Source organism: Biomphalaria glabrata, chromosome 8 (genome assembly GCF_947242115.1).
Source record: "Biomphalaria glabrata chromosome 8, xgBioGlab47.1, whole genome shotgun sequence".
Lineage (NCBI taxonomy): Eukaryota > Metazoa > Mollusca > Gastropoda > Planorbidae > Biomphalaria > Biomphalaria glabrata.
Genome location: NC_074718.1, coordinates 17,643,698 through 17,653,547, shown reverse-complemented (window position 1 = coordinate 17,653,547; position 9,850 = coordinate 17,643,698). Strand labels below are relative to the sequence as shown.

Below are 9,850 nucleotides of genomic sequence, written 5' to 3'. Positions count from 1 at the left end.
TAAGACTTGACAGCTATTTTTAATTTTTGGAAAATTCCGCTTCTGTCTTGAGCTAGCCGTGTCATTGAAACCTTGTGTGTGAAACACAGAGAATCATTGATGCACCATTTTGGGTCGTTTTCTTTTGATATCAAAGCGATTGGTACCCTATTGTTTAATGTTTGTGATTTAATGAAATGGGAGAGCTTAAGAAACGAAAAGTGAACTCTGAATGTAGAAACTTTCAGGAAAAGTGGACAGATCTTTACTTTTTTGTGGAATAGGATAGTAAGCCAACATGTTTGATTTGTAAAGAAAGTGTGGCTGGTTTTAAAGAACATAACATTAAAAGGCATTATGAAACCAAACACATATGGTGGCATTCTTGGTTTGAGCCGCGTAGACAAGATTGTCAAGTTACGGGGACTAGAGTTTGGGGGATTGACGAGAATATAGAACAAAAACAGACAAGAAAATGAGTGTGCCATAAGGGCCAGCTACAGAGTTGCTCACATCTTAAGTAGAGCAATGAAACTTTTTTCCTATGGCGAATGTGTAAAAAAAGTGCTTGTTAGCAGGGTTGGAAGAAATGTGCCATGAAAAGAAGAATCCAGTAGAAGCTGTCAAGCTGTGTAAAGGTTTTGAATCTGGCCCATGTCATGATAATTTAACACTGTACATTTCATCAAATCACAGAACATTGAATCACAGAACTTTCAAAGATTTTCTGACATTGAGTCCGAACATGAAGACGTTCTATTTCACAGTGAAGTGAGGGGCTGGCCGAGGAAAGGTGTTAAAACGTTTTTTTTTTTGATTTGAGACACGAAATTGAAATTTTTATGACGGAACAAGTGTCACACTTGATAGACCACTCATGGTTCTGGGATTTGGCTATTTTATGCGACATAACATCTAAATGAACTCAACACCAAACTACAAGGGAAAGACTAATTGATTTCACATGTGTATGCACACATAAGCGTTTTTCAAACAAAATTGCAACTCTTAATTCAACAGGCAGAAAGGGTCCATCTTGTCCACTTTCCAACCTATACTCTTCAAAATGATAAGCAGCTAAATATGTCTTTCCCAAAAGAAAGAATGATCCATCTTCTGAGGCTCTTGATGAATAATTTCAGTGAAAGATGTGTAGATTTTCATAATTTCAAAAATGAAATCCGTCTTTTTGAAAATCCATTTGCTGCCAATGTGTCAAGTGCCCGGACAGACCTACAACTAGAACTGATTGACTTACAAAGCCAGACACTCAGCTTGACAAATTTCAAATAAAACTATTAAAAAAAGCTTGTTGTATTTTATTTTATTTTTGGAGATATGGTTCGCGACACGAATGCCGAAAATTAAAATGGTCCGCAGACCAAATAAGGTTGGGCATCACAGTGTTATGGATTTCTAAAAAAGTTTACGTATTAAAATTCAAATTTATGGATGCCTTATTCAACCTTTTTTAAAACGTACAATGTTAAGTTCATATATTACGGATTTTTCACATATGTATATATTAGATATTCACTTAACCTTTCTCAAAATAATTGATATGAAAGTCAACAGACAGTATCAAAGATACATGTTTCAAAATGTCTGACGCGGAAGGAGATGATGTCCAAACCTCAACACCAAGTGCTGCCAAAGACTTCAGTGCTCCTATGGATATATATGAGGCTTAGCAAGAAGTTCTTAAAACAGCTTTAGTGCATGATGGCTTATGTAGAGGTGTTAAAGAAGTCACAAAAGTATTAGTCATTAGACAAACGACAGGCTCATTTGTGTGTGTTAGCTAACAGTGTTGATGAACCATTATATACTAGCTCATTGAAGCTTTATGTGCAGAACATGGAATCAATCTTCTGAAGGTGGATGATGCCAAGAAATTGGGTGAATGGGCTGGCCTCTGCAAATTAGATAAAGAAGGCACATCAAGAAAAGTTAATGCACGTGGGGCTGTAGTTGTTTAGGATTATGGTACAGATTCTCAGGCTCTCGGTCGATATTGTCAAGAATTATTTCAAATCCAAGTAAAAAAAATGTCTGCATTTGAAAAATTAAATATATATATATATATATATATATATAAGTTAGATGAAAAACACTTTGACTTTATAGTTAACACACAATATGCATTAATCTGCATTAATTGAAACCTATACAAATATATCTGCTGGACAATCAAAGTGTTTGAACATATTCTGATTCCGTTGTCTGCAGCATCTTTCCTCGAATAACAATAGAGTTAGTACATTTCAACGGACAAAAACTTAATATGTGACAAGTTTTACTTATTAGAATGGACAAAAAAAAAAACTATATTTTCGATAGACATAAGCGACCCCTGACAAATTTTCAGTCGACCCCCAAAGGGGTCGCGACCCACGGGTTGAGAACCCTTGCAATAAATTGACTCGCAGTTTTGAAAGTCCCGAAGAGTCTTTGACCTAGAGCTGAGTTTTTTTCGAATTCTTGTTTTAATTTTTTTCTCCCTTCCTATGTCTACATTGGTAGCTCACTTCCAGGCTCGGACTTGCCAACTTCTTCTTGTTGCGACAGACAGTCTCGGACTTGCCAACTTCTTCTTGTTGCGACAGACAGTGTCACAGTCCAGTTTTAGAACCTCTGTGACATGAAGTGACACTCAGTCACCTATTGTAATACTCCGTGCTGAGAACACGAGAATAAGTTTTAAGGACTCTAAAATAAGGGGCAATGTTAACAAGTTAGTGAAGAACTCCAGCAGAGAGTGGATGTACGATTTTCTCTGTCTGTAATATGTACCTTAATGAATTTGATCTAATGTTAACTTGAGAGATTTCTTCGGACTCATATTGTGAACATTTCATTGATGTGATTACTTATTCTACATGGCATGAGCAGCCAGTATTTATTGGTTTATATTTTGTGACGGCTGAAGTCGCCAGTATATTTTGTGAATTATATTTTATGTATAATAAAATTATCGTCTGCTACAAGAGCGTTTATTAATGTTTCGGAACGTTTGTGCTTGAAGAGTTCAGTACGCTAGTATACGCACGCACCTGCAAATATAGTGCGTATGAGAGAGTATCTACTTAAGGAACAATACCTACAACACACGGACACATTCACGTCGTCACGCCTACAACCAGAACCAGGCAGCGACAGACAGGCTCTGACTTGCCAACTTCTTCTTGTTACCACAGACAGGCTCGGACTTGCCAACTTCTTCTTGTTGCGACAGACAGGCTCGGACTTGCCAACTTCTTCTTGTTGCCACAGACAAGACATCTGAGAAATGCAAGAACTGTGCTGAATCTTTACATATTTCACAGACATTATTTCCTTTGTCAGTTCTCAAACTCGCTTGAAAAATCTTCCTCCACTAAGCATTCCTTCTTACGTATCTAGATGTCATAGTTCCTGTTTTCTTTCAAAATAAACTTCAAAATTATTATTCTTACCAGTACACCAATCTTAGCTAACCTTAATTGATTTTTCGATATATAGTTGCAAGTGCAAGTTTTTTTTTTTTTAAGGATGTTTTTTTTTAATTTTACTTTTTTTTTGTCAGTCGGAGATCTAGATCTAGTGAAAACCGTATGAAAGATAAAAAAACAACAACCAGTCACACTTGTAATAGTCCTTTATTTACACTGTGACAATGTTTAGGTCTATTTATAGATCTAGTTGTTGTACACGTTCTCATTCACTACAGTCTTGACATTTCAAATTGAGCTCAACTTCTTGACACAAACACACACACATATTTTTATTCAGATATTTCGTGCTCTTGGTACAACACATTTGATCCTCACTGATCTAGGGATAATTCCTTTGTTTTGTTTGTTTGTAAAATGTTTTACATGTTTCTGATGTTCCTTTAGAGTTGAAGATAGTTTACTTCCTAGTCCAAACCTACCGCAGAACGACGGGGGATGGGAGCGAGCAGGGTTTGAACCCTCGACCGTCGATAAATCCGAACGACAGTCCAGCGCGCAAACCGCACTACCAGGCAGCCATTCCTTACATTCACACTGTCAATCATTTAGATATTGAAGAATTAGACCTAGATCTGTGTAGAATTAAATATTACAAAAAACTGGAACGAAGGAAATGTTAATGAGTTCTTTAAGTGGAATGAAATATAATATTGCTCTTTAGATATTTAAATATTAGCTTTAAAAACATTGCGAATAAATTATTTTTTTACAAATTTAACCGCTGCCATCATGGAAATGGCTTAGCTGTTCAATCTACCCGAAAAATAAATACAGTTTAAATTATCGTACTTTTTGTCTACGCAAAAGGGTAAATCAGTGACTATCAGAGAGTTACCAGGGCCAAGAATTCTATATTGTTGATACATTTTTTGTTCATGCACAACATTTCATAAAAAACATGATGATAGAATATTTCTAAAACTAGATCTATATTGAACATTTCAAAGAAATGTGCAGTATGTCAGGGAACACTCTCATCGAATGCTCTATGATATTATAATACATTTCTTAGAACTAAGAACAGCTTTATCTCACAAAGACTTGTGTAAACTCAGTTATTTCTGTTGATGTGTTACTACTTTGGCTTGCAATCTTTTTCATCTTTCTTGGCATCAGATATGATTTCCTCTACATAGCACAATGGAACATCATGAGATGATGGTAAAGAAAGAAAGTATGTGAAGGTCTTTCTTTCAACTGAAGTGTCAGAGACAAAACGTAATGGAAACTATATTTTGGTAAATTAGGACTTCTAGGGTTTAACTATAGTGTCAGTATACAGTAAAGCTTCATTAGTAAAGGTTAAGACTTTTTGTGTTTTTTTTTTTTAATTCTTATCTTGGGTAAAAAAAAATCATTTTCCATCTGTTTTATTTCCACAAACTTAAGCTGAAAACATTTAACTTAAAAACACATTGGAAATATCTGACCTATCATACAAGTGATCTCAGATACAATCAAGGAGTGAGTAAAGGGCAGTTTTTTAGTTGACTACCAAGCAGAGAAGATTGTTTGACTTTGACTATGAAGTTTCTCTACATCTTAAGTCTGCTCTTCCTGGCAGTCTGTTCAGTGCTCGCTGGCAAGTCTGGTAAGTTGACTATCTGTACATTTATGTTTCTTACTTTCACTTGCACCGTCTTATAATAGTACATTAAGTGAAACTATCACATCTCTGGTTATACGATTTAGCAGACGTGGCAGTAGAAATTCTCTAAGCCAGGATGAAAGTGTCTAAATTAAATTTAGATGGACACTTCAGTATGGCTGACAACCAACTTTCTGTTCGACACTAGAAGGTGATTTAAAACAACAACAAGTAGCTTGATACACTAACTGTGACCTTGAAATAGTGTAGTATCAACACCTTCAACTGGGAAAGATTGGTTCAAGTCTTTTGAGTGTAATACTGTGAGTTTAAAATGACTCAAAAGAAAAGAGAACAGCCAAGTAGGAGGTAACGACCACAAAAGAAACCTTTAGTTCAAATCTGAGCTTCACAACTGTCCATTGTTACACCGATTGTGTCATGTGAAAAAAACATGATGTGGGTCGCTAATAGCTACGAAAGATGTTTTGTAGACTGTTTTTTAAGAACAAAACGAAACCATGTCGTAAAATTACAATAGTTCAAGAAAAGTCCAAGGGAGCTAACACATTAATGAACTTTTGACGCTATGCACAATCTGGACATTTCTAGATCTAATTCTATATAGGGAATTAATTGTAAGGGGGCTAAAGGGAAAAGTTGGTCTCAAATAACTGTTGTACTTCATACTAATAATTTCACTTTAGATTTATGAATTTTATGTTTAGTGCATTTCTGTGGCATTTTACGTCTCGAGATACGATCTTTTCCCTTTGCAACTTCTTGTATGACTAAAGAGGTGCATTAACATGTGAAGTATTCTACATGATTTGTTTCTATAATTAAAGTTTCTAAAATAAAATTAATCAATTCGTATTTTAGATCTATAAACATTAAATGATACTCCCGGATCTCCGGCCTACGCTTGATGTTGTATACCTAAAGTGACGTCCAGAATAGCTACAAAGTACTAACCAACGTCAGCGGTGTATTGTTATTTAAGATCCCTATAAAAAAGTTGTCACTGCGGGTCTATTAAACTAGCTTACTCTAGAAATGAATAAGGCTTTCTAAAGAATTAAATGTGCTCTATTGTAGAAAAAATGTGGCAAATTTTTTTGTAGACATAATAGGAAATTCTATGATGAACATTTTCAGAGACTAAGAGTGTGTTAATCTCTACCCTTACATCTCGTGATGCTGTACGGTAAATGTTGTTGTTTTTTTTGTAATAAGTAACAATCCTTATTGTAAATAATTTCAGGTCTCCGGGCGGCAGCTACGTACAAGGAATGTATTGAGTGGTGTGGTGATGACATTCCTTGCAAAATAGGCTGCAGCATTCATTATCCTAATAAATAAATCTACGGTACTTTGACTTTAAGACTATTCTCACAGGTACACAATTTGATGTTAAAACCTTGCTCTAAACCAGGGGTGGGCAACCTTTTTCTACCGAGGGCCGCATTTTAAAAAAATGGGGACGGGGGGGGGGGGCCGCATATGTATATATATGCACTAAAATTTAGAAATGACAAGAGTTAGCAATTTCTTGAACTAATTTTACGAAAGATTTTTTATTATTTAGTTGTGGTCTGCTTAGATCACAAAATTTCACCACAAATGTGTAGTAGTACTTAATATAAAGCATATAACTGTTTATTCTCGTGCATAATTTTCCAGAATCTTGGAACTAGCTAGCTAGTTGTTGTTTTTCTTGTGACTGCTGTCAATTACAGTCAATCATCATCGATCTGTTCTAACACTTGATTATTTTCAAACAAAAAAAGTTTGTTCACAGATGAATGTGGTTCCAAATAATGTGAAAGTTTAACAGCAAAGATTTTATTAAACTCCCGCGAAAGAACTGGCTGGAACTTCTTTTTCAGATCATAATTTGCTTGGAGGTATTTCCTCTAGAGCTGAATAGGCTTCTGCACTAGATGGTAAGCTGAGGGTATTGAAAACTGGTTCCAAGTTCTTGAAGTGTCAAAATTTGCTTTCAGATTCCACAATCAAAGAATCCAAATAAGTCTTGTACTTTTCAACCATTTCACTAGAAATAGTTTCACCTTTCACCAATTAAAATGAGAAAACCTGATTACACTTGCTGGCCTCAAGAAATGGAATAGCTTTGTTTGAAAAGATTTAAGACGCAAATACATTTCATGTACAAACAACATGTTGCAATTCCTCCGATGATAAACATGAAGTCTGCCTTCAACTCTTCATTAAAATATTAGTAATAAAGTCACTGTCAATGTCCTTTTAGAAACCTAACAATTTCTTCATTGAGACTCCATATTCTTCAAATGCTAGGCCAGTGAATAATACTGTGTTACCGAACATAGGAATGTTTTGTTTCCAAATCTTCAAGTACTTTTCGGAACTGCCAGTCAGGGCCGGCCTTAGATAATTGAAGGCCCTAGGCGAAGTGAATTTGGTGGCCCCCAAATAAAATAGAAAAATGTAAATTAACTGCGAAAAAACTAAAAGTATGCAATTTATTAAGAACCTACTGTACTTCAACAATAACATTTAGGATAAGTTTCGCTATTTCTTCTCTAAATTTGATAGAATAGAAAGTCTCGTACGAGACCGGCAGCTGCATAGTTTACCCACGAGCACGCTACTCTGCCTCATCGTGGCGCTCGTGTGGAAACGAACATATTCTGAGTGCAACAAAGTAGTTTAGTAAAGAAGTGTCTCTTTTACTAGTGAACAGACAATCTAAAATTTCTACCGGGGTTTTGGAGTTATTTTGTAGAGTATCCTTAATGATTCCATTCCATCTGCTAATTCTCGCCCACATATATCTGCTGACGGGTCTGTTGATGACGTCAATGCTTGATCGAGGCTCGCTGTAAAGTTGCGCATGTCATCACGCTGAAGACTCTTGAAGCTTACAAGTAACACAAATAGATTGTAGTTTGATTTTAGCTGGTCAAATCTCGGCTGTAAGGATCGAATTGCAGTGTCTACAATTGTGTTGAAGCATTTTTTCCTGTAGTCATCTCACTCATTTCCAGGTGTGAAGTTTTCCACAGATTTATAATGCTGCCTTTTCCTTTGACTTTTGGCTGGAAAGATTGCAACTACTTCCATGTTTTCAGCCAATTCCTTTGCTGTCACAAGAATCTGACCAAACTCATCAACTCTCAGATTCCTGAGCTAAGTCATCAAGTTGTACGAGTCCATTGCAATGCTCAGACCTACTGTTTCACCTTGCAGTTTATTTCTCAATAAGTAGACTTGTAAGAGCATGTCATACCATAACACAAGTAACACTAAGACTTTCTACTGTTTAAATGTTTCGTAGTGTTTCTGATTCACTTTTAATTATCGCATCATTAGTCTCTTCAGCTAATTCTTCGAGTGCATTACAGATCTATATTCTTATGCCAGTGACTATTACAGTAAATAAAGAATTGGAACTTCCAGCTTTGTTTGAAATTTGCCTTATTTTTAGATTTTTATTAAATGAAAGCTGACAATGCCGTTTTTTTATTGCGCATAGAATAGGCGTTTTTCATATTGAATGACAACCCAATTTGTTTATTTTTCACGATATTTTTATGAATTTCAGAGGATTTAAATAATTTCAGGAGATTTTCAGGACTTTTTGGTATATTTTGCAATCTCAGGAGATTCAGTTTAATTTAATAATTTACAACTAGAATTAGCGCGGGGCCTATGAAAGTGCGGAGGCCCACTGCGGCCACATAAGCTGCAACGGCCTAAGGTCGGTCTTAGATAGAAAGATAGAAAGTTATGGCGTTATGCACGTCATTTAAAAGATAAAAAAAAACAACAACAATTAAACTGAATGAGAAAGATTTGGAGAGAGAGAGAGAGAGAGAGAGAGAGAGAGAGAGTGAGAGAGAGAGAGAGAGAGAGAGAGAAGATGTTTAATGAGAAATAGATATAATACCCTAAATTTGAAATTTAAAAAAATTAAATAAATATAAAAAGAAAGGTCCGAAAAATGTTACATAGTTAAGAAGCACTAAACATAACTGAATGTTTTCAAATTGTATTTTTGTTTCAGCTGATGCCCTGGAATAAATTGTCTCGTCCTTCTGGAGAAACTTACTGACTGTACACAAAATGCAAATATATATATAAGCAAATAAAAAATTATAAAATACTTTGTTACTTTGAAGAGTCTTTACTTTTTATATATGTGCAGAAACATATTTAGTAAATCGTCGTAGCAGGTAATTACGTTGCTTTACAGTGCATGACAGTCATTGCTATACTTGCAGTCTCCTTTTCTGAACAAACTTTGACTTGAACTATAAAAAGTCATTTTGTTTCCAACCCTTGGCTTGAAACGTCTCACTTTAAAACTTCAAAGCATATTTTCTTAACTGCTTCATGATCTCGTTTCGAAGTCTGTGGATTGCTTTATAAATACGGAGGAGGCCTATGCACATGGTCTTGTAAGAATAAAATAGAGCCATGATTTTGTCTGAACCAATTTTTGTTTAAATGAAATTCTCTTTTATGACAAGAAATGTGAGACATTACTCTAATGTACTCATTGGAAACTAATGCATGCAAAATCTTTGATAAAAACTAATTTCTACTTAAGTATGTCAAAGTTGTAGACGTCCTCTCTTATCAATGTCTGTTGAATATCTAAATACGCAGGTAATCTGGAAACCACATCTAAAGGCAAGGAAGAACTTCAAATTATAGAAATAATCTCATTTAGCTACAGCTATATTTGATTTTTTTTTTACTGTCAATTTTTAAATTAACTTACTTTTGAAAGAACAGATTGCGT

At 35.2% G+C, this 9,850-nt stretch overlaps 1 long non-coding RNA gene and 1 pseudogene across 2 annotated transcripts; both read left to right on the top strand.

Annotated features, from left to right (window-relative positions):
- Positions 1 to 1,552: 1,552 nt before the first annotated feature.
- Positions 1,553 to 2,056, top strand: LOC106058373 (40S ribosomal protein S12-like; annotated as a pseudogene).
- A 2,640-nt stretch (positions 2,057 to 4,696) lies between these two features.
- Positions 4,697 to 9,216, top strand: LOC106051288 (uncharacterized). Of its 2 annotated transcripts, XR_008779514.1 has the most exons (4): positions 4,697 to 4,711; positions 4,863 to 5,064; positions 6,326 to 6,459; positions 9,110 to 9,216. It is a non-coding gene; the product is annotated as an uncharacterized LOC106051288 (long non-coding RNA). The 2 variants fall into 2 exon arrangements; XR_008779513.1 differs by lacking the exon at positions 4,697 to 4,711 and having other exon boundaries at positions 4,858 to 5,064.
- Positions 9,217 to 9,850: the final 634 nt, after the last annotated feature.